Source organism: Acinonyx jubatus, chromosome B3 (assembly GCF_027475565.1).
Source record: "Acinonyx jubatus isolate Ajub_Pintada_27869175 chromosome B3, VMU_Ajub_asm_v1.0, whole genome shotgun sequence".
Taxonomy (NCBI): Eukaryota; Metazoa; Chordata; class Mammalia; order Carnivora; family Felidae; genus Acinonyx; species Acinonyx jubatus.
The window spans coordinates 5,147,286-5,171,726 of NC_069386.1; the positions used below are offsets into that span (position 1 = coordinate 5,147,286).

Here is a 24,441-nt window from a genome sequence, read left to right on the forward strand (position 1 = left end):
AAAGGCGTCTTTTAAAGCTATGTGAATGAAGCGACTTGGGAAGCCCCTGGGTCTTCCTAAGGGTGGGCTGTGGCCAGGGGAACCAACTTTGTGATGACAGGGTTCAGTCCCACCCCTCCCCGCCGACCTCCATGCAAGGGTTGGAGGTTGAATCAACTGCCAATGGCTAATAATTTTATCCATCATGCCTGTGTAATGAAGCCTTCATATAAACCCAAAAGTATGGGGTTCGGAGAGCTTCCAGGTTGGTGAACATGTGTAGATTTGGGGAGAGAGGTGCTCAGAGAAGCCATGGAAGCTTTGCACCTTTCCCCACACCGTGCCCTGTGCAGCTTGTAATGCCCCCGATTTCGAATCCGAGAGACCACCAAGGAGCCGATACCGATGCAAACGCACGAGGGTTTATTTGCAAGCTTGAGCTTGGGCCCAACTATACCTGACACAGCAGAGCAGGGACTTGGACCCCTAGGTTAAAAGGCGTAGCAGTTTTATAGGGGCCAGTGGCCAATGAGATTGTAACACACACAGAAAGTTGCATAGTCATGTCAGTCCACACGCCGGTGGCCAATTGAATTACAATTTACCCTACAGTAACTGTTTGAACTAGCCTATCACTCTGGTCAGAATTGGCGCGCAAGTTTGGCGGGCAAAAGGCGGGGTTTACATTCTCTGGCGGTTAGGGGTTCTGCATTCCTATTTGAGCCGGTTTCCAGTAAGGGTGTGCTCAGCGGCTTGACTAGGGTGGGGGAGTGTCTTAAGCAATAAGTAGGTCATATGGGGGTTATACATGAGACGGTGGGTGTAGCACAAAATGGAATTAGTCTTGCTCTGCTTGTCCAGGGGTGGGGGATTTTTGTTAAATTCCTTGGGTCCCACACAGCTCTTTCTGAGTTACTGTACATCCTTTTATAATAAATTGGTAATTGGGGTGCCTGGGTGGCTCAGTCGGTTAAGCGTCTGACTTTGGCTCAGGTCATGATCTCACAGTTTGTGGGTTCAAGCCCCGGGTCAGGGTCTGTGCTGACAGCTCAGAGCCTGGAGCCTGCCTCAGTTTCTGTGTCTTCTTCTCTCTCTGCCCCTCCCCTGCTCACACTCTGTCTCTCTCTCTCTCTCAAAAATAAACATTAAAAAAAAATCAAATGGTAATCTAGAATGTTTCTTTGAGTTCTGTGAGCTGCCCTAGCAAATTAACCGAACCCAAGGAGGGGGCCATGGGAACCTCCAGTCTATAATGCTTGGTCAGACGCCCCAGGTGCCAACTTATGATTGGCATCTGAAGAGTGGGACAGTCTTGTAGGACTTCACCTTAACCTGTGGGATCCGATGTCATCTCCAGGCAGAGAGTGTCAGAATTGAGTTGACTTGTAGGACAGCTGGTGATGCAGAGAATCACTTGGTGTGGGCAAAAACAACACAGGTTGGAATTGGAATCAGAATCAGAGGGATCCAGTAGATACAGGCAGAGTCGCAACAGCATTTGCTATCTTAGGTCACTTACGAATGTAAGACCTTGACAACCTTTTAAAAAAAAATGCTTTGCACCTACTTTAGTAGAATGGCATTTAATATATGATGTTTTTAAAGCGGGTGCCCCTGGAAGTATAGCGGGAAGTTTTATGGCTCAACCCGTTAATATTTCAAGACGAGAAAGTCTTGTCTCTTTGAAAGCTATGCGTCTTATACTCGCCAGAACTAAGGGCAGGATCTAGGCTGTTTGATTCAGGTATCTGCACATACCTTGGACAATTTAGTTTTCAAAATCCTACTTTGTCACTTTACCCCCCCATGCTGAAAGTCTACAGTGACTTTCTTGCTGTTTCTGAGAGGCTTCACAGACTTCCTTTTCAGTACGACCTCTAAAGTGTGTGTCCCATTATATTAAAGGACAGGGGTATTTACATCTGAATGTGAAACCTTCCACAGCTCTTTGATGACAATAGTATATTATATTTTGCATATGGTGATATTTCTATATATCCTGTAAACATACATTCCTATTTATGTGATCAAGACTTCTTCATCTGGCTGAAATGAAACAGAATAATAGTGTTGTGGGTTGTGCCTTCCATTGTATGCTTTTAAAATGGCAGGCACAAGGGGCGCCTGGGTGGCTCAATCGGTCAAGCATCCAACTTTGGCTCAGGTCATGATCTCGCGGTTCGTGCATTCGAGCCTTGCGTTGGGCTCTGTGCTAATGGCTCAGAGCCTGGGACCTGCTTCAGATTCTGTGTCTCCCTCTCTCTGCCCCTCCCCTGCTCACATTCTGTCTGTCTGTCTCTCTCGAAAATGAATAAACCTTAAAAAAATTTTTTTTGTTAATGGCAGGTATGATAGCACTATGATCCACAATGGAACATGTCAAAACACATCAATAACTTTATCAGACTTCTTTGTCACACCCCCTTTATGCATGTGAGCCATTCCTGGATCATGTGAGGGAAATGAGGGAGAAGATTCTTGGACGCCATCAAGTGGCCATCTGGGGAATACCCAGGGTGAGCTGGGTGAAGACCATGGGGGCCTGGTTTGGAGCAGAGCAATTTCCAGGAGAGATGTTGGAGGAGCCTGGTTGGTGGGTGAGGAAAACAACACGATGGCCTGAGAGGAGAGAAATGGTTGCAGCAGCCAAAGCATTTCCAGCGGGAGCATCTCACAAGGTTTCTTCAGAAGACAGTTGTAAGGCATAACACATCCTTAATCTAAAGACACTTGGAGATTTATTGCTCTTCGTTGTTTTCCCAATTGGCCATAAATATGAACAACCCCAAAGTCATCTGGTATCAATAAAAATATTGGCAAATTTATTAGAAGACTAGTGTGTTGATGAAAGCAGTCAGCCCATCGCCTGTGCAGACGGCAGACATCAAAGGGGACATTACCCTGCCTCACGAACTGAAACCAATGAACAGATCCATCCGTGTAAAAGATGACAGTAAAATGTCTTTGAGGCCATTACAGGCTCTGTCAGGTGAACGGTGCCTACATCAGTTGAAAACCCTATGTATCAGTCAGGATCCCAACAGAAAAGAGGCGGCACACTGGAAAGGGGACATTTCAGAGAGGCTAATGGAGGGATTACAAAAGTTTGAGCAGGGTTCCAGAAGCCAACGGGGAGGGGAGCTAGCAACAGAGGGAAGCTACCCTCATACCTGGAAGGGCAAAGGGAAAGAGGTGGTTATGGAAACTGCTCTCTAGCCCTCCACGTTGATCTGCCGCCGATGCAGGCCATCGGCAAATCCAACTTCCTGACTCAGAGAGGAGTGGACAGTGGACCTGAAGGGCCAAAGAGAAAAAATCTAGTGGACTCAACTTCGCTTTGGCTTTAAAAATTAAGAGTATTTTATTGAACAAGATTCCCTGAGGGGGAAAGGCTCCGTGGTTAGTATAATTGGGGACGTCATGGAGGACCCAGTCTTTCATCTGTCTCCTCTCCTCTCCCCAGGCTAGATTCTGTCTCAGTCACAAGAAGGCTGCTGTTGCTCGAGGTGCCACACTCAGACCCAACAATGATCAGCAAAAGAGGATGACTCTTCCTGAGGGTCTATTTTTGGGAATGAGGAAAGCTTTCTCAGAAGTCTCCCCAGGAGATTCTCTCTCTCCCTCTCTGTCCCTTCCCCACTCATTCATTCTCTCTCTCTCTCCCTCTCAAAATACATAAATAAACCTAAAAAAATAACCTACCACGAACAAAAAAAGAAGTCAGAACTTTATCCATACTGAACAATCTCGTCTAGGGAAATGATACCCAACTAATCAAAATTTGCCCCCGAGCCAGTTTTTAGGGGAGGCGGGAGGTACATAGATGTTTGCATGAAATCAAGATTCTGTTAACAAAAAAGAGGGGAGAAACGTTGTGTGAAGGCAAACAGAGGGGTGTACAAAAAGCAGGAGCACAATTATAAGGTTTTTTTAGTATGTTGGAATTGGAGATAAAGGTGTGGGCTTTGCTTGGGCGCAATGTAGAAGGGTAATGTGGCCAGCTGAGATACATAAAATGAATACTGACATACTTAGACAGCAGGTAGGGATTATAGTTTGGTTTTGAGAAGGTGTTCTGTACCTGAAGTGGAGCAGCCCCCTCGCCACTGAGAGAGGAGCCAAGACAAAAAATGGAAGAAGGTTCCAACCACATAGGTGTCCCGGTCACAGAACACAGGCTGGAGGCACGTCGGGAGCTACCAACCGCATAGAGAACTATAATAGGCAGGAGGGGAGTTGTCCCCGTCAGTCTCCGTACAACAAAGGTACTTCTCCCCCCCCCCCCCCCCGCCTCTCATGGCAAAAGAATGATTCTAGTAAGAATCAAGAATAATTAATGCTGGGGCTGGCAGGACTTGTTTAAGGGAAGAAAAAGCCTTTTAGATTTTTAAACCTAGGAAATCACTTAATGTTGTTAGCTTGAGTTCGATGCAATAGAGGTTTTATAGTTGAAGCATAATTTAATATTTGCTGTCATCAAAAGCCAGGCGTGTCTAAGAAGGTATGCATTTGTAAAATTGTGGTGAGCGCAGGTCCCCCCGAGGATGGCTGCTTCCTTAGAAGAAAGTGAGTGTCTCCCTCTTCCTGATTTATCATGTCCAAGTAATGGGCTGGGGACCAGCATAACTCTAATTTATTTCAGAGGTCTGGTGGCCCTTGAGAGCACAAGAAGACAGACAGATTAAGAAATCTCATTTGAGGCCTTTTAGTGAGGGGGAGGCCAACAGACGGCTGTTCACATATTGGATGAGAACGGTTTCCAGGAAGTGTTATGCTATTTAAATCACTTTTAAGACTTAATGCAGGAGTTCCGGGCTGTAACTGTGGATGAAACACGTACATCTACATTCATTCCCTCTAAAACCCTTATTAAAACCATAGTAAACTGATTTTTTAACAAACTACAATAAATCTACAAGGACAAGGAGAACAGAGGAGACAATGGTAACACAATTTTGGAGGCCAGACAACAGAAGAGGGATGGTGATTGTCTTAGAAGATCCAAGCGACCATTCCCGAGCCAGAAGTGGGATTCAGTAAAAACCAACGCAGTTTATATTATACCACAGAATCCTAAAAAGGAACAACCACCAAAAGAACCAGGAATCCCAGGAATTAGGAGCGAAGGAGGGTCTAAAATAATGAGGATTTGGTAGATCAATTTGAGAGCGCTTAGATCCCTGGATCTCCTTACCTGCTGGTCTCAGTTTCCCATCGGCATGCTCATTCTGACCATATTTTCTTTTAGTTCTTTGGAACGTAACTTTCTCTTACATCTTTGGACATACTTATACTACTTAGAGTCTTTGCTAAATCCAACATCTGGCCCATCTTGAGGTCAGTTTCTACCGACTGTTTGTTGTTTTTCATCTGGGTCACATTGTCCTGTTTTCTTGCCTGTGTAGGGATTTTAGATTGCTTAGTGGCCCCTGCGGATGATACCCTGGAGGTGCTTTAGGTTCAGTTATCTGCCAGACCTCCAGGATCTGTTTAATTCTCAGCCCTGTAGCAGCCTCTCGCCGGAAGCCCCACGTAGTCTTTCCCTACACACGTGCGTCCCAGCTGTCAGCCAGCGGCTCACAGGGGACCTCCCACAGAGATTTCTGCCCCCCACACATGAAGCAGCGTCCCTTCCAGTGCCATGACCTGTAGCTTGAAGCTGCTTCGGCAGCCCTGGACTGTGATCTCTGCTTCCTCAACACAGCAGGGCACCACCGTGTGCCACAGTGGGGTTGGAAACCTGTTCCCCAGCAGACAGCCAAGACGATTTGGGGTCTATCTCCTGTTCCCCCTCTGAGATCACTGTCATGCACTACCTGTTGTTCAGAGCCCGAGAATGGTTGCTCGTATCTTTTGTCCAGTTTTACGGTTGCTTTATGGCAGGAAGACTAATCTGGTACCCGGATAGACACCATCACTGGAACCCTTCCAGGATGTATTTTTATTTTCTTGTTATATCCTCCCTCCTGCCCTTCTTCATCCATTTGAGCCAGTTCTCTGTTTATTGGCTCAGATGAGAGATGAAGCGGTAATGAGAGGAGAAAACGATACAGTAGGCCCCCCTTATCCGCGGTTTCGTTTTCCACGGTTTAAGTTATCCACGGGCAGCGCAGTTCAGAAGCAGAGGGCGTAGGCGAATGCCACGTCAGGGTGCTTACGTCACTCACCTCCTTCACCTCAACATGTAGGTGTTTTATGGCACATCCTCACAGGAGGAAGGGCGAGAACAGTACAATAAGGTATTTTGAGAGAGAGAGACCACATTCACATAACTTTTATTACAGTGCATTGTTAGATGGTTCTACTTTATTATTGTTGTTGTTAATCTCTTACTGAATTTATAAATGAAACTGTACCCTAAGTGTGTATGTATGTATGTACAGGAAAAAATAGTGTATGGGTTCCGAATTATCTGTGGTTTCAGGCATCCCTTGGTGGGAGCGGTTTTGGAACATACTCCCCAGAGATAAAGGGTGGGGGGATCCTATAGTCCCAAACAATAGTTTCCAGGGGCCTACACCTATTAAGAAGACAGAATTCTAGGGGCAAATGGGTGGCTCGGTCGGTTAAGCGTCCGACTTCCGCTCAGGTCATGATCTCACTGCTCATGAATTCGAGCCCTGTGACGGGCTCTGTGCTGACAGCTCAGAGCTTGGAGCTTGCTTCAGATTCTGTGTCTCCCTCTCTCTGCCCTTCCCCTGCTCATGCTCTGTCTCTCTCTGTCTCTCAAAAAAAAAATAAACGTTAAAAAAAAAAAAAGAAGAAGAAGACAGAATTCTCTATGGAGACCAGATAAAAAGCCCCTCACGCAGAGGAAAAATAAATGAGGAGTTAATTTGTGAGAACGGTGATGAGATGGGTTCCAGAAAGAAAGGCCAGGGGCCCTGCTTCCCGGGCAGCACCCCAGGGAACACGATGGCAGAGAAGACACTACTGTCTAGGGTGTCAGGGCAAGCTGTGCCCCAGGCAGCCCCTCTAAGACCCCCAGGCCCTCGTCTGGCACCGTAGCGGCAGAAAGATCCCCATGGCCCCCAAAGTGGGAAGGGAAGTTGAGGAGAGAGTCCTGAAGAAGGCACATGTACAGGAACAAGATACTTCTGGCTGACTCCGGGGAAACATAAGGACCACCCACCCTCCCCACGTTGGCACAACATGAGCCTCTAGAACACAGGTACCATTCAGCAGAAAGGAAAGAAGAGCCCCGATTCCTGAGATTAATTTGCTGTCACTCTAGCCAGTTGGGAGCCCAAAACATAGAATTATCTCAAAATAAAGACAATATTGGGGCGCCTGGGTGGCTCAGTCGGTTAAGCGTCTGACTTCGGCTCCGGTCACGATCTCGCGGTCCGTGAGTTCGAGCCCCACATCGGGCTCAGTGCTGACAGCTCAGAGCCTGGAGCCTGCTTCGGATTCTGTCTCCCTCTCTCTCTGCCCCTCCCCCGCTCATGCTCTGTCTCTGCTCTGTCTCTCAAAAATGAATATTTAAAAAAACTTTTTTTAAATAAAGAAAATACCATTTATCACACACCTGAGTTGGTAAACTGAGATTCATGCTATGATAGGAAAAACCACCATTTGTAAGGACTTGACAGAGCACTTTATATCCATTACCTCATTTAACCTCATTTCATGTGATGGGAGTTCACGACACGTGACAGGGCAGATGTCCCCAATGGACATTTACTCTGTGCCAGGCCTTATGCTAAGGGCCTCGTGTCACTTAATTCTCATCCTAGTCCTGTGAGACGTGCACCACCACCTCCATTCTACAAATGTGAAGACAAATTCAGTTTTTAGAGTCGAAACTGCTAGAAGCTTTATTTTATGTTACTAGATCCAGGAGGCTAATAGGGGAATCTACAATATGATTTATAAAGTGAGTTTCTTTATAGTTTAAATACACAGATTCCGTTTTATTTTCTACAACAAACGTTCTAAGATTAAAGGAATGAATAATCTTCTTAGCCAAATATTATATTCTTTGCAGTTAACATTGTTCTTGCTACTTTATCTTTCTGTACTTTCGTTTGGATATTTCCCATTGGCCCGTTTTCAAGTTTACCAACCTCTTGCCTCTGCTGTGTCCACCTCTGCCGCTCAGCCCATCGGAATTCTTTATTTCAGATGTTACATGTGTCCATTCTGGAATGTTCCTTTGGCTTTTACAGATTCCAGTTCTCTGTTGAAATTCCCCATCTGGTCACCATTTTGTCCGTTGCCCCCACTATTTTCTTTAACATATTTAAATAGTTATCTTAAATCCTTGACATCCAGATCAGATGTGGGTCTACTTTCGTTGGCTCACTTTTCCCCCCTTGATGATCAGGTGCATTGCCCTGCTGTATCAGTTTCCTATTGCTGCTATAATAAATGACCACAAATGTAGTGGTCTAAGACAATGATGATTTATTATCTTACAGTTCCGGAGGTCAGAGGTCCAGAATCAGTCTCGTGGGGCCAAAGTCGAGGTATTGGCAGAGCTGGTTGCTTCTGGAAGCTCCAAGGAAGCATCCAGTTCTTTGTCTTTTCCAGCTTCTCGGGGGACCTGCATTCCTTGACTTGTGATCCCGTCTCCCCATAACTCCAACTTACTGCTTCTATCTTAATGCCTCCTTCTACTGACTACGACCCTCCTGCTTCCTTATAAGGACCCCTGAGTTTTTATTGGGTCCCCCTGGATAAACCAGGATAATGTCTCCATCTTTTTTTTTTTTTTTCAACGTTTATTTATTTTTTTGGGGACAGAGAGAGACAGAGCATGAACGGGGGAGGGGCAGAGAGAGAGGGAGACACAGAATCGGAAACAGGCTCCAGGCTCCGAGCCGTCAGCCCAGAGGCTGACACGGGGCTCGAACTCACGGACCGCAAGATCGTGACCTGGCTGAAGTCGGACGCTTAACCGACTGCACCACCCAGGCGCCCCTCCATCTTAAAATCCTTAATCACATCTGCAAAGTCTCTACATTCACAGGCTCCAGGAATTAGGACAGACATATCTTGGGGAGGCCAATGTTCAGTCTACGATAACCTGCTTTTTCGATGACTTATAATGTTCTATTATATGCCAAATATTGTGTATAAAAGAATCACAGAAGTTGAAGTTAATTATATTTCCCCCGGAGGGTTTACCCATCCTCCGGAAGGCAACATAGCTTAAAGGGATGATGCCTCAACCCAATCAGAATGGAGCTGAGTTGAAGTGAGTTGCAACTTTAGTTAGACTCTGTCCACCCCTGTTTTTAATTACCATGAGAATGAGATTTGCCTTGTGTTTGTTGCAGCCCCTTCCCTTTAGCGGGACTCAGCCTTCTAAACAGTAAGAGAATGCAGATCTTACCCTGCCTTTCCAGCCAAGGCCCCAGCCAGGCCCTCCCCTATCCCCTGCCCCCAGTCTACCCCAGCACTTACCAAATATCCCATGGGCAAAAGAGCCTCATATCTAGATCCTAGCCTGTAACAATAGCCTGAGTGGCCTCAACAGTTCAGTGTAAACCAAGCCCAGTCGTTAGCCTATGACCAGACTTCACAAATGACCCAGGGAAAAAATGACCAACAATCTCAGCTCACCCAGAATGGGCTCTTCCTTCTCTGTTTTCCACTGCTCTTTGATGTCTTTAAAAATATGATTTGTCGGGTAGGGGTGCCTGGGTGGCTCAGCTGGTTGAGCATCCAACTTCGGTCAGGTCATGATCTCCCAGGTTCGTGGGTTCAGGCCCCAAATGGGGCTCACGGAGCCTGAGCCTGCTTTGGATTCTGCGTCTCTGTCTCCTCTGCCCCTCCCCCACCCCGCGCGCGGGCGCGCGCGCGCGCTCTCTCTCTCTCTCAAAAATCAATAAATGAACTTAAACAAATATATATGATTTTTGTAGCTTATCCTTACCCCCAATTGCTGCAGCAGGAATGATGACGTACTGATACCTACTACATCCTACTCCGAGACAGAAGTTCCTTGTGGATAACACCGAATATTCTGGAAGAACTTTGCAGTTACTCTGGATATCTCAGAAAGCTTCCTGAATCTTCTCAGCAAACATAACACAAGGTAGGCTGTGTATACATAACCTTAACTTTACTTATTTACTTTTAAAATTTTATTTATTTTTTTTAGTAATTTCTACACCCAGTGTGGGCCTCAAACTCATGACCCTAGATCATGGGTTGCATCTTGATTGACTGAGCCAGCAGGCACCCCTAACCTTAAATTCAATTAAGATCTTGCTTCATCTATTTGGTCTCTTAACTGTTAATGTTTTTTACTTTGCTCCTGAGTGATTAGGAGTGGAAATATACTTATCTTACTAGAACATACTTTGAAAATTCAATGTTGTTGATGTAATAGGATTTGTTCTTCCTAAGGTTTATAAAATACCATTGCAGCCTCTAGTTTTTGTATTTTTAGAAGTCTGTATTTAATACTATGAATGGGTAACACTCTCAGCTGTGTAAATGTCGAAAGATAGAAAAGGATATACAGAGAAGTCTTTCTACAATTCTTTCCCCCATTTACTGAGTTACCGTTCCACAACAGGTATCTTTGATTATTAGTTTCTTATCAGAAAAAATTAAATGCATTTGCAAGCCGATACATAGAAACACTATTTTCCCCTCGTATTATTACATAAACAGTAGTATATTATGCCTACTAGTTTGCACCTTGCAAATTTTTTAAGTATGAAAGGGAACTTAACAGCTCATGTACTTGATCGCACCGCAGGATCCAGGGCGTCGGACAATCCAATCAGAACCCAGTTTCTTTCCCTAGCTTGCCTGTACTCTCCTCTGTGGCGGTTTTTTCCCAGGCTAGCTCCCACTCCTCCTCCACCTGGTGCCCCCTTCGCAGTCCCAGCTCCAAGATGACACCCTAACAGGTTGACAACCCCACCAGAAAAGGGACACCTGCGGTGCTCCCAGTACATTCTACCAACCGACTGGGTGGAACCACGGGCCCATCCCTGAACCAATCACGGAGGCCTAGACAGCGGGAGGTGCTGATTGGCCAGGAGGAAGTCACGTGACCGCCTCTGGGGCTCCAGGCGTCAGAAGCCATTCCCACAATGGCCAGAGCCGCGTGGCCTGTGAGTCGGAAGGGGTGGCTCTCCGAAGGGATATCAAGATGCGGTGAACAGACAGTCCTCCACGGGTGAAAACGACAGATGTTTACCGCGGAAGGTTCTCTTTTGTTGCCTTTGGGGTTTTGGGGCGGGGGGGGGGGAGCTTTTTTATGCCTGGAAGCTCTTATGGTATGCCCAACACACACGTGGCTGCGGTGACACACTAGCGTCTTGGAGAGTGTCCCAGCGTGCCCCAGCGCTGCTCAAACCGTTTTTTTCGATTCTGTATTTGTGTGCCTGACATCTCCTAACCACAGGCCCGCCCGAACAGCCAAAGTTGTTTACATCTCGCGTGCGATGTTGCTTTTGCAAGCTCTGAAAGTCCTACTCAAACCCTCTCGCCTGTCCTACGTCCACACCCACAGACCCCTCCTTTATATAACCCTCGATCCCTTGCCAATATTTCCCCTGCCCTAGATCAACCCAGGGTTTGGGGCCAGACATCTAGGGACAGCCCCTATGCCCCCAATCCTGCTGGAATTATTCAGACTAGGACTTTATCAGGTAAACATTCAAAAGCAAAACAGAGGAGGTGGGGGTGGGGGGTGGGCAGGGGAAGGTCTGGGACAGCCAGGAGACAGGGAAAAAAAAAAAAAAAAAGGAAAAACGTTACCCATCTAGAGATACAGCTGTCTGGCTGTTCTGAAAGATTTTTTTTAAGTTTATTTATTTATTTTGAGAGAGAGAGAGAGAGAGAATCCCAAGCAGGATTGAACTCACAAACTGTGAGGTCATAACCTGAGCTGAAAAACAAGGTCTGGCGCCCCTAAAAGATTTTAAGAGGAAAAAAAAAGATGTGTGTTGGGAATCCTCCAAGAAAGGGACAGGTTAGGTTGTGGAAATATTGGGGCTCTTCTCTCCGTCTTTCCTCTTACCAGCTGGAGACAGAAACTAGAAACCAGTCTTTTGGGCAGCTAAAAGCCTGAAACAGGAGAGAAACGGTAGGCAGAGAAAAAAGAACAAAACATCCCTAGATGCAGAGGGAGAAAATAAAAGGTAACTAAATAGATTATGTATCTATATAATATTTTAACACAAATGTATAATAGATACTTTACATATGTATACATGATATCTAACTAAAAGACATTTCTTTAATTTGACCCAATTGGAAATCCAAAGTTTATGTACAAAAAACTTGCATACTAAAACAATTTGTATAACGAAAAGATAAAAACAGTGCTGATTGTCTTTTGTGTGTCTGCAGCCCAAGCTCTAAATTAACTCTAGCAGCTGCAAAATGTACCAATTGACAAAACTTTATGGTTTTAATACTGGGGCTCAAATTGTAGTTACAGCCAGAGATTCCACTAAACTTAAACATCGTGCCTGCTATAATCTTAAGAAAGTAATTAAATATAAGCTAGAGAAAAAAAAAAAAAAACAACCTAGGAATGTCTCACTTTATAGCCTTGCCTAAATTTTCCATAGTCAGAATACCCATTGCCCTAAAAATATGCCATATTGGACACACACGCTCTAATGCAATCAACAATAAATTAAAACTAAATCCTTGGCTGGGGCACCTGGGTGGCTCAGTTGGGTAAGCGTTTGACTCTTGATTTCAGGTCAGGTCGTGATCTCGTGTTTCGTGAGATCTAACCCTGCGCGCTGACAGTGCAGAGCCTGCTTGGGTTCTCTCTCTCTCCCTCTCCGTCTGCCCCTCCCCTGCTCACTTGTGTGTGCTCTCTCTCTGGCTCTCAAAATAAATAGACATTTTTAACAACCCAAGAAACTAAATCTTTAGCAGTTACAGATTGGCTCGATACAGTGGACTCCAGACACCCCTTAGTTAAAATAGCTATTATGGCCCAATGTAAGTTACAATAGGGCCTTCAAGGATTAAAACCTAATTAACAAAGGGGTGATTATCCCCACTGCTTCTCCATTTGACAGCCCAATTTCGCCTGTTTCTTAAACCTGGAAAAAACAAAAGGTGCTGTATCAGTCAGCTTGGGTTGTCATAACCAAATACCACAGAATGGGTGACTTCAATAGCAGGAATTTATTTTCTCACAGTTATGAAAGCTGGGAAGTCCAAGATCAAGGTGTTGGCTGATTCAGTTTCTGGTCAGGCCTCTCTTCCCGGCCTGTAGGCCTTCTCACTGTGTCCTCACGTGGCCTTGCGTGTGTGGTGCAGAGAAAAAGAAATCTCTCTCTTCCTCTTCTTGTAAAGCCACCAGTCCTGTTGGACTAGGGGCCCACCCTCATGACCTCATTTTTTTTTTAAACATTTTTATTTATTTTTGAGACAGAGAGAGACAGAGCATGAACGGGGGAGGGGCAGAGAGAGAATCGGAAGCAGGCTCCAGGCTCTGAGCCATCAGCCCAGAGCCCAACTCGGGGCTTGAACTCACGGACCTCGAGATCGTGACCTGAGCTGAAGTTGGACGCTTAACCGACTGAACCACCCAGGCGCCCCTCCCATGAACTCATTTAATCTTAGTTGTGTCCGTAAAGGCTTTATCTCCAAATACAGTCCCAGTCGGGGTGGGGCTTCAATGTATCAGTTTTGGAAGGAGACTAATATTCAGTCTACAACAGGTGACTGGTGGTGGATTACTGCATCATTAATGCTCTGGCCCTCATACCCAACATCTAATATTATTAAAATTACTGAATCTAGGGGTGCCTGGGTGGCTCAGTCGGTTGAGCATTTCAAGTCTTGATTTTGGGTCAAGTTGTGTTGCCAGGGTCATGGGATTGAGCCCCAAGTGGGGCTCTGTGCTGAACGTGGAGCCTGTTTAAGATTCTCTCTCTCTCTCTCTCTCTCTCTCTCTCTCTCTCTCTCTCTCTCTTTCTCTCTTCCCCCCCCCCCCGCCTCTTTCCCCAACTTGTGCTCACTCTCACTCGTTCTCAAAAATAAATTTACTGAATCTATCCAGTCAGTAATGGGTTTATATTTTGCTCTTATAAATGTGGCTAATACATTGTCCCCGTTTCAGCAGCCTCTCATCTATGCTCTGCCTTCACCTCTGAGGGGACACAACGTATCTTTTCCAGGCATGGGGAGCCTCAACAGATTTGCCACCGCATGCAGTCTGTGCAGATAAGATCTTCACCGTCTCCACCAGGAGCACAGGTATGCCATGATGACATCTTTCTCCAAGGAGACTTATCTGACACACTCACTGCGGACATATAGTTCCTGTACCTTTTAGTCCTTTGGAGGGCTGGTGGCGACATACTCCTCATTTACAAGTTTTACTTCCAAATTAAAATCAGCAGGCACTCCCATTAATGCCCTCAGAAACCCCTTCACTGTAGAGTCTTTGGCAACCTCTTCTTATGCCTTCTGGAGTTTCTAGACTACTTATGATGGCAATGAGTTGCTCAAAGGCTTGTGATGAAAGAAACGAGCCCTCTAAGCCTCATGCTGTACGCTATTAAAACAATGATAACTGGCTACACACTGGACTGTCCTGGGAATAGAGGCTCTCATAGACCCTGAGGCTGTGACCTTCCGTATCCAGCTGGGCCACCCATTGTGCTTTGGGTCATGGAGACTGACTCCCACAAGACACCTGCCTCATGACCTGAGATCATGACCTGAGCCGAAGTCGGACGCTTAACCCTATGAGCCACCCAGGCACCCCTTCAACATTATGTTTTTAATACAGTTTGCAAATTTGACAAAAATATTATTAGAGGGGCACCTGGGTGGCTCAGTCGGTTAGACAGCTGACTTTGACTCAGGTCATGATCTTGTGGTCCGTGAGTTTGAGCCCTGCATCAGGCTCTGTGTTGACAGCTCAGAGCCTGGAGCCTGCTTCCAATTCTGTGTTTCCCTCTCTCTGCCCTTCCCCTGGTAGTGCTCTGTCTCTCTCTCTCTCCCTCAAAAATAAATAAACATTAAAAAATTTAAAAATACATTATTAGAGGCCAAAAATTTCAAGTCTGTTTTTTTTTTTTTTTTGGCTAATGCCATATAAACGGAAACCTGAGTTATGGGCTGGCCTGGAAGGACTCCTTATACTTCCCACCTGTTCCTCTTTTTCACGCTCATAGTAAAATGTTCTGAAAATGTTTCCTGTGTTGTTTCGAGCAACTTAGGCCCTACTTCCTGAAAGTCTCCGCTACCGTCACCTGAAAGTTTCCTTGGTACTAGACAGCCACAGGGCCAACTGTTCTGTGTTTTGTTTTTTACATTCTGTATTTGTCCTTTTGACATCTACTAAACACACTGCCAAATGAAGAGCCAAGGCGTGATTGGGTGATCCTACTTTTTCAAGAAAGTCATATCAGAAACCCTGCAGCCAATCTCAAGTCCCTAACACAGCCACCTCCTTGTCTGACTCTCCTACACTATGCCAATGTTTGCCCTGGACGAAATCATTTCAGGGCCAGGTACTAGACATCTGGGAACAGTCCCCAAGCCTGGGGCCTTCACACTTCACAGGATTATTCACACTAGCCAATCCCAAGCCACTTTCCCTGCCCTGGCTTGCCTTCCCTGTACGAACCCCGATTAAGTGTCTGGCTTAGGTTTCTCCTTGCTCCTCTCTGCGTCCTGACCACACCTGTTGCTTCCCCACGTGACCCCGTGTGGCGTGCTTCCTCCTCTCAGGAAACACAGAGTAATAAAATCTGTGTCCTCAGTCACTTCTATAAATTAAAATTTTACAGGTTCAATGGAGACAGGAGCCACTGCTTAGTTCTCAGACCCAGAATACCAGGCTCGTGTGCATACCTGTGTGTCCCTGTGTGTGTCAAAGTGTATAGGACATAAAATTTAACATTAAACATCTTACGTGTACAGTTGAGTGACGTCAGTTACATTCACAGTGTTGTGCAACCATCACCAGCATCCATCTCCAGACCTTTTTTATCATCCCAAACAAATTTTACCTGTTTAACAGTAACTCCTTATTATACCCTCCGCTCCAAATGCTGGTAACCACTACTTTACTTTCTGCCTCCGAATTCTGGGTACCTGATGTTAGTGGAATCACACAGTAATTGTCCTTCTGTGCCTGGCTTATTTTATTTAGTGTAATTTCTTCAAGGTTCATATTGTTACATGTGTCAGAATTTTATCCCTTTTTAAGACTGAATAATATTCCATTGCCTATAGATATCATATTTGTTTATCCACTCATCTGCCAATAGATGTGGTTTTTTGGCTATTGTCAATAACACTGCTATGAGCATTGGTGTACAAATGTCATTCTCCACATAACAACCAAAAAGAGCTTTCTAAAATCTGTTCAAGTTACTTGTGTTTTGTTTTGTTTTTTTGTAGTTTTATACCTTTATTTGACAATCAGCGATTAGCTCCCATCCACATTACTGGTCTGTAGATTTTTGAAAGTGGTGACAGGTACATAGGCAACTAACGTATAGAGCTGTATTGGTGAATCTTCATCCTCGTTATGTTTTCTAGCCTACCGCACACGGATACGGTGTGGAACATTCCTTACACCTTTTGGCCCAGACAGCTTTGTTGAGCCTGGTGTCCATGTGCACATCTGGAGTTTCCATCTCCCTCCTGGAAAATTTCTGGATCTCTTTGAGTACCCGAGGGGCACGCTTCTTGAACTCCACTCCATGGATGTGCTCGTGAATGTTGATGATGTGTTCTCTGGTCAGTACCTCGGTGATGGCAGAATGGCCCGTCTCCTTCTCACCACCCTGCTATGCAGGAGCCATTCTGCTGGGCCCAGGGTTGGAAAGGAACTATCCAAGTTACTCTTCTCCTGAAAACCTTCTATAGTAAGTTAAACAACAAGGAGATACCATTAAACACCCTGCAGAATGGCTAAAATGAAAAGGATTGGCCATTTCAATGTTGATGAAGATACAGATAATGGGACACTTACACGGTGTTAGTGGTAGTATAAAATGATACACCCGCTTTGGAAACATGTTTCTACCAAAGTTAAATATACGCTTACCCTTATGGCCCAGAAACCCTATTCCTAGATACTGTTTACCCCCCAAGAAGTGATGCATACGATCACAAAAGACTTATGTAAAAACATCCACAGCAGTTTTATTTATGATCGCCAAAGGGAAAAAACTCAAATGTCCATCATTAGATGAATGGATAAATAAATTGTAGCGTGCTCATACAACTGCATACTGTTGATAAAAGAATGGTTTTTAAAATCAAGTATAATCATGACTCTTCTAAAGACATAAACACATGTCAAAGGTTTTATTTAACTCATTAATTAATGAGATCCAGAAAGATAGTACAAAGGAAAATTCAAAGTACCACACATATATGCTATAGAGAAATAATGAAATACTTTACAAATAGATGCAAAACTGGCAGAACTGATCAAATTGACAATAATTAAATGCGTTCCGCTGGACACAATTTGCATTTCTATAGACAAGAACCTGTCTTTAAAACAATTTAGAGATGTTCTTTATCTCGAAGACAATGAAAGGCATAGAGCCTACATGGGAGCAGATACCCCTGAGGGTGTGCTAGACAACACCTTATTTTTCACTGGACAAAAAGGATTTTGGGGGCCATTTCACAGTTTTCACAAAATTAGTAATAAAAGAGAATGAGTCTCTGGTACATACAATATAAATAAAGCTCACAGATACTATGTTGAGAAAAAAAAAAAAGCAGTTATAGAAGAATATACGCTGTGTAATACCAGGTTGCTGCTGGGGGGAGAGCGAGCTGGGAAGCTCCACAAGGGAATCTTACCAGGTGCTGGAAATGGTACATACCTTGATCTGGGTGGTGGAGATCCATACATATACACGTATATGTAAAATCATTGATTTCACTTAATATTATGGCACCAGGCTCTCCCCTATCCCACTTGTGGCCACATCCAACAATTGCCACTTACCTTTAGGGTGAAGTCCAAACAGATCTGGTCCCTTTCCTCTCACGTATCATCTCTCCATATTGCTCACTTCCCTGCCATTTCCTCAAAGGTACCTTATTGTCGTCTTTCCAGTTTCCTGGCCTTTGCTTCCAAATCGTACCTCTTACTCATCTCTCAGAATCCCACCTAAAGCTGTCACTCTGTGGATGTGTCGTTCCTAGGTACTCCCATAATATGATCACTATTCCTATCGCTTTTGTCATCAATGTTCAAGTGTCCGCCTCCTCCACCGACGTCTACGTCTCACATCCTGTGCGCTCCATGAGAAAGTTCTCAAGAGCTTAGCACAATGACTGGCACTAGCGAAGGCAGAGATGTGAAGGACAATGAAGAAAAAAGCTAAAGGAGAATTCAGGCAGTGTGTGGCCCAGGCAATTTCAGCTGGGTTTCACACCTCATTGAGTTCTGAGACGACCCTATCATTCTGGGTAGTACCCTCCTTTTGAGTCTAAGTGTACTCAGCTTTCTCTTTTGGTAGATTTTGCATACCTTGTACCTTGTCTCCATCTTGCTTCCTATTTGGCCATTTGGCTATTAAAAACCTGCTTTTGCTTTTTCCTATAGACAGTAATTTAACAATAATGTGTTTTGTTTGACTGCGGTGTTATTTTTGTAGCATTTTAAAATCGGCGGATTTCACACATAAACACGTTTTCAATTTTTCGTAGAAGAGAAGGGAAGTAAGGAAGGGAGGAAAGTAGAGAGGGAAGCGGAAGGGTGGGAGGAAAAGAAGGAAGGGAAGGAAATTAAAAAAAAAAAAAAAAGATCTGGCATCACAGAGCCCACAGTCGCGCGTGTCAACAATCAACTGGAACAGCAGCATGGCTTCTCACTCAGGTACCTCACCTGTCCACCGAGGCATCTGAGTTTGAGATCCCTTTCCCCGTCAATGACAATTTACAGTCGCTCACGTATTGGGGCAGAGGCCAGCTCTACAAGGGGGTGCAGAGCAGAATCCCCCCAAGTCTCACAGAGACAGCGGATAAGAGCCAAAGAGGCAGGGGTGCAGAGCTTTGACCTGGCCTGTGGGAACTGCCAAGTCTCAGGCTCCTCTCAGTTCCGGGGTTTTTCACCCCAGCTCGCTTCTAGGCGCCTGCCTTCTTTAAAGCCTCCCCCGACGCTAAGAAACACAAGGACAACAAAGATCCCGAGAGTGCCGGAAGCCCACGTTGAACCACGGTCACCTGACCTCGGATCTCAGACTCTGATTGGGCGTTGGGAACACCCCGCCCCAGCAGCCCACGGGGGCGGGGACAAGTACCACGGGGCAAGGGCACTGGTCGGTCTCCTCAGGAAGCAACCAATCGGAATCGGCCGGCTTCCGGCGCGAAGTGAGCTGGCGCGCGGCGCGGGGGCTGCGGCGGCGGCGCGGGGAGTTTGGACCGGGGTTCCGCCCGCTGCGAGCCTGCGGGAGAGGTGAGTGCGGCGCGCTTGAACTTGACAGGACTGCGGGCCCGGCACCGCCCAGCCCAGCCCCGCTCCCGGCGACCCGGCCCGGGGCCCGAGAGGAAGGTTCTCCGTTGCCCGTCCCAGTTGGGTGAGGCCCGCGGAGCCCTCTGTCGCGGCCCGTAGCCCGAGAGAACGCGAGAAAAAGCACGCGTGTTCCCAGACGGGGAAACAGGCCCGGGGGTGGGGCCGGGATCGCCCCCGGTGTCGGTGGAAGAGCCGGCCTGGCACCCATTGTGTTCTTGTTGGTGTACTCCGGTACCTACCACAGGGCCAGGCACACTGCAGTCTGTGGATGATCCCAGCCCAGACCTCTGGCACTTCCCCCATCTCCCCGGTGAAGACCGAAACTGTACTTTTTCTCGAGCTTTCCACGGTCACGAGCCGGGCTGCTGTATTTTGGGCGTACTGTGTGCCACGTGCCTGGGACCCATTTGCTTACAGTTGTAGCCCCCCAATACCTCCGCAGAGGGAGGTGGTTAAGGACACAGACCGCATCACTTTTCCTGGCTTCGAATCCGGGCTCTTCCACCTACTAGCTCTGTGATTGTCCCCTCGTCATTTAAACTAAGTGCCTCGGTTTCCTTCTGTCGTGTAGGGGAAATCATCTCTTCTGCACCCTGGAGGTTTTGTTAGGATTAAGTGGCTTAATATATGCAATAAATGCTCCAAAGGGGACTTGCTACATGGTAAGGGTTCTGTTATCACCATCACCCAGAGAAGTAGGTAAAATTGTGCTCATTTTTGACAAGGAGAATCTAAAGCACAAAGAGCTTGTCCCTGTGTGGAAAGAGCTGCCTGACTTCCAGGCATCTGCCACAACACCAGGCTTCCTCTCACAGTCCTCACCTGCCCTCAGGTTACTCAGAACTTTGGGCACCTATTGGCCTGAGATGGAGCAGGCACCTGACAGCTCCTGGTGCCACCAATGTAGATAAGTAGCATTCCTGTGCCCCTGTCAAGGTTAAGGGACAGTAATGGCAGAGCCTGGGTTAGAGGTCAGAAATTGGGAAAGAAGGCAGAAGTATTCCATATGGGAAATGAAAATAGACCTAAATTGAGTAAACATTTTGTTAGCTAGGCTGCTGTCAGAAAGTAGCTTATAGGGGCGCCTGGGTGGCTCAGTCAGTTAAGCGTCCAAATTCGGCTCAGGTCGCGATCAAATGATTAGTAGATTCAAGCCCCTCCTTGGGCTCTGTGCTGACAGCTCGGAGCCTGGAGCCTGCTTCGATTCTGTGTCTCTGTCTCTCTGCCCCTCCGCTCATGCTCTGTGTCTCTGTCTCTGTCTCTCTCCCCCCAAAATAAATAAACATCAGAAAGCAGCTTATGGTCTCCTTGGAAGAAGTGAAAATTTCTGGGTGTTGAGTTCCTTTCAGTGGCAGTCGTGATGATGATAGCTACCACATACGTTCTGTATCTTTTTTTTTCTTCTTTTTTTTTTTTTTTTTATGAGAGAATGATGGAGGGGCAGAGAGAGGGAGTGAGAGAGAGAGAGAGAGAGAGAGAGAGAATCCTAAGCAGACTCTGCACTGTCAGCGCAGAGCCCAATGTGGGGTTCAGACCCACCAACCGTGGGTTGATCATGACCTGAACCGAAATCTAGAGTCAGATGCTCAACCAACTGAGCCACCCAGGCATTTCAGCGTTCTATTTCTAATCCACTGACTGGGAAAGGTAGCTCTTGCCTTCATTTTACTGATAAACCCAGAGTTAAAAAACTGGGCAAAGCCCATAGTGTTAGATGTGTAGTAAAAGAACAACATTCAGATAAGTCATATGCATCCACTTTGGGGTAGTCAGTATTATCTGTGAGGAGGGAGGGAAGAGAAGGAGATGAGTGGAGTGAATGATGGATGTGTGTGATTTTAAATACATCCAAAATGTTTTATGTCTTTGAAAGAGAAATAGGACAGAATTTAACTTCTTAAATTTGGTTGGTGAATACATGGGTGTCAACTTTTTATTGTATGTTTGAAATTTAAAATTAAAAGGAAATATGTATAAAAGTTAAACATAAATATATTAATACTAATTTTAACCAAGGGGTGCCTGGATGGCTCAGTCAGTTAAGCATTGACTCTTAATATCGGCCCAGGTCATGATCCCATCATTCGTGGGATCGAGCCCCAAGTTAGGCTCTGTGTTGACAGTATGAAGCCTACTTAGGATTCTGTCTCTCCCTCTCTCTGCCCCTCCCCTGCTTGCTCTCTCTCTCTCTCTCAAAATGAATAAGTAAATATTTTAAAAAGTACTAATTTTAACTAAATAGATATTTTAACATCAATATATATTTTTTATATTTTTATATATTTTTTTCCTTTTTTAATGTTAATTTATTTTTCAGAGAGAGTGAGCAAGAGCTGGGGAGGGCAGAGAGAAGGGGACAGAGGATTCGAAGCAGGCTCTGCACTGACAGCGGAGAGCCCAGTGTCGGGCTTGACCTTGTGAACTGTGAGACCATGACCTGAGCCGAAGTTGGATGCTTAACTGAGCCACCCAGGCACCCCAATATATATTTCTTTTAATGGAAAAAAGGATAGAACAAAGAGGTCCAAAGTAATTGCAAAATACTCTCGGGAGCTAAATGCTGAAAGCCCCAGTGGGTCTCCATTGCCCGTAGTGGGATCCCCGAGGTTTTTAAACAGTCTCCAGCCACGTGCTATGTGCCTCAGACTTGGTACAAATAGTGCATAGACTACCCTTCACATCTGCACCCTGTCTGGAAGGTTTCACCTGGGCTCCAATTCAATGTTCTTTGGAAAGCTTCTCTACGATTTTCTTGAGTTTTTCCTTCATCTGGGAAGCCATAGACTCACCCCCCCCTCCTTTTTAAATTGAGGTATAGTTGAAGCACAATGTTACATTAGTTTCAGGTGTACATCATAGTGAGCTGACGACACTATATGCTAGCTCACCACAAGCATAGCTACCATCTGTCACCACACAAGGCTGTTACAGTACCATTGACTATTGCCTAGGCTGTACCTTTCAACCCCTAGGCTTAGTCATTTCATTACTGGAAGCCTGTACCTCCCACTCCTCTTCATCTATGTTGCCCATTTTGCCCATGTCCCTCCCTTCTCTCTGACAGCCATGAGTTTATTCTCCGTATTTGTGTGTCTGTTTCTGTGGGAAGTCACATTTTGTGTTTGTTTTTTTTTTTTTTTAAGTCTTATTTATTTAAGGAATCTCAACACCCAACGTGGGGCTCGCACGCACAACCCCGGGATCAAGAGTTGGGTGCACTTCCTACTGAGCCAGCCAGGTGCTCCAGGAAGTCCTAGACTTTTAAGAAGAAACCTTTTCTCGTGGGACTTACTTCACTAAGTTGTAATTAGTTGTTGGCATGTCTGTTTCCTGCCAGCCGAGGAGCTCACTGAGGGGAGTAATTACGTCTTGCCCATCTCTGTACTCTAGTGCCTGGCATTGAGTGAAAAATACAAGTTGAAGTCAGTTTGTGAAAGGTCTTGGAGTTATGACATGGACTTTGTTCTCTAGAATCACAAGGAACTATTGAGTGTTCTTTGTTTAAAAATTCCTGTATCTTAATGAAACATATTTGCAATATCCAGGAAAATATTACAGTCATAATCGTGTCTTTAAATCATACCAACTATTTTCCTTTTTCATGAGTCCTTTACAAATTTTAGCTATGCAGCTTTCTTAGCTGTAAGCATAATGCACTCATGATTTAGTCTTTTGTTTTCCCAATATTAAATTATTCCATGCAGCTACTCAGTCTTCATGGTTGCCATTTACCTTATAAATTATCACAGTATTCCACTCCCCTTGATTTAATAGGTATGAAATGTTGCTTCATACTATTAATTACTAGAAAAGTTGAATGTTTCTTCCTAAGTTTATTTAATGTCTATATATTCTGGTGAACTGTGTGTTTATACCCCTGGATCATTTGTTCATGGCAACTTGGATGTTCTTTGTACGGTTTTGTTTGTTTGTTTGTTTGTTTGTTTGAGTAGGCTCCAACATGGGAGCCTCATGACCCTGAGATCAAGACCTGAGCTGAGAACAAGGGTCAGACACCCACTGAGCCACCCATGCACCCTTCTTTGTATGTTTGTAATGTTAATCCTTTATTGGTTATTTTTGCTAATTTTTCTTCTCAAATTTTTTGAGAAAGATACGTAATACCTTAGAAAGTACGTAGTATATATAATTTAAAGAATAATTATTAAAAAACTGTGAAGTTTAATTACACATTAAAATTATGTAAACATAAAGATAATTATAAAGTTTCAATTGCACATAACCATCAAACAGATCAAAAAATAGGTATTACTGGTACCCCAGAAGTGTGGCTCCCCTCATCGTAACTTCCTCCCCACACTAGAGAGAACTATTCTGATTTTGTGGTAATTTTCTTGTCTTCATGGTATATCCTGTGTATGCATCCATAAGTAATATAGTTCAGTCTTGCCTGGTTTTGAGATCTACAAATAGGGTGAGAATTTATGTATTCTACTTTGTCTTGTTTGCTTCAACATTATGTTTGTGAGATTCTTTCATATTGTAGATACAGGTTTTTTTAATTTTTAAAATTATTTTTAGTAAAAATTTATATGATCACTATAGAATATTCCTTTATGTGATTGTTGCTACAGTTTATCCATTCTGGAGTTTTTTTGTTTGTTTATTTTTATCCTTCCTGCTTTGGTGGCATTTGGATTGGTTTCAGATTTTGGCTATTGATGTTGTTGTAAATGTTCTTGTGCATATGTCCTCGGGTGCGTGTTCATGAATTTGTACACGTAACTCAGAAAACTACTGGGTCAAAGAATATGTGTACCTTTTACCTTCCTAAAGGCCAAATTGTTTTCAAAAGTGGTTGCACCTCCCTTCCACCAGTGTGTGAGACTTAACCATTGTCCCACATCTTTGCTAATATATGATACTGTGTTTAAAAAAATGTTTTTTTATGTTTTTATTTTATTTTTGAGAGAGAGCGTGAGTGGGGGAGAGGCAGAGAGAGAGGGAGACAGACTCTGAAACAGGCTCCAGGCTCTGAGCTGTCAGCACAGAGCCTGACGTGG

The 24,441-nt window shown here is 44.9% G+C and overlaps 2 protein-coding genes, 1 long non-coding RNA gene and 1 pseudogene across 5 annotated transcripts in view; 2 read left to right on the forward strand and 2 right to left on the reverse strand.

The window, feature by feature from the left end:
• CRTC3 (CREB regulated transcription coactivator 3) overlaps positions 1-17,248 on the forward strand; it is a 152,639-nt gene extending 135,391 nt beyond the window's left edge. The window contains exons 22-25 of the transcript XR_008298944.1: positions 9,875-10,021; positions 10,779-11,148; positions 14,039-14,172; positions 16,474-17,248. The gene's annotated coding sequence lies outside the window, so the exon portion shown is untranslated. The remainder of the gene's footprint in view (positions 1-9,874; positions 10,022-10,778; positions 11,149-14,038; positions 14,173-16,473) is intronic.
• Positions 1,264-8,347, reverse strand: LOC113601959 (uncharacterized). The gene is made up of 3 exons (XR_003423323.2): positions 8,046-8,347; positions 3,150-3,273; positions 1,264-1,392 (listed from the first exon to the last, which is right to left on the reverse strand). It is a non-coding gene; the product is annotated as an uncharacterized LOC113601959 (long non-coding RNA).
• Positions 14,951-16,744, reverse strand: LOC106965889 (60S ribosomal protein L31-like; annotated as a pseudogene).
• A 1,957-nt stretch (positions 17,249-19,205) lies between the features above and the next one.
• BLM (BLM RecQ like helicase) overlaps positions 19,206-24,441 on the forward strand; it is an 87,759-nt gene continuing 82,523 nt past the window's right edge. For 2 of the 3 annotated variants that reach the window (XM_027068137.2, XM_053223517.1), the window contains exon 1: positions 19,207-19,360. The gene's annotated coding sequence lies outside the window, so the exon portion shown is untranslated. Of the gene's footprint in view, positions 19,361-24,441 lie in introns of all 3 variants that reach the window. The other variant, XM_027068139.2, reaches the window with a different exon arrangement.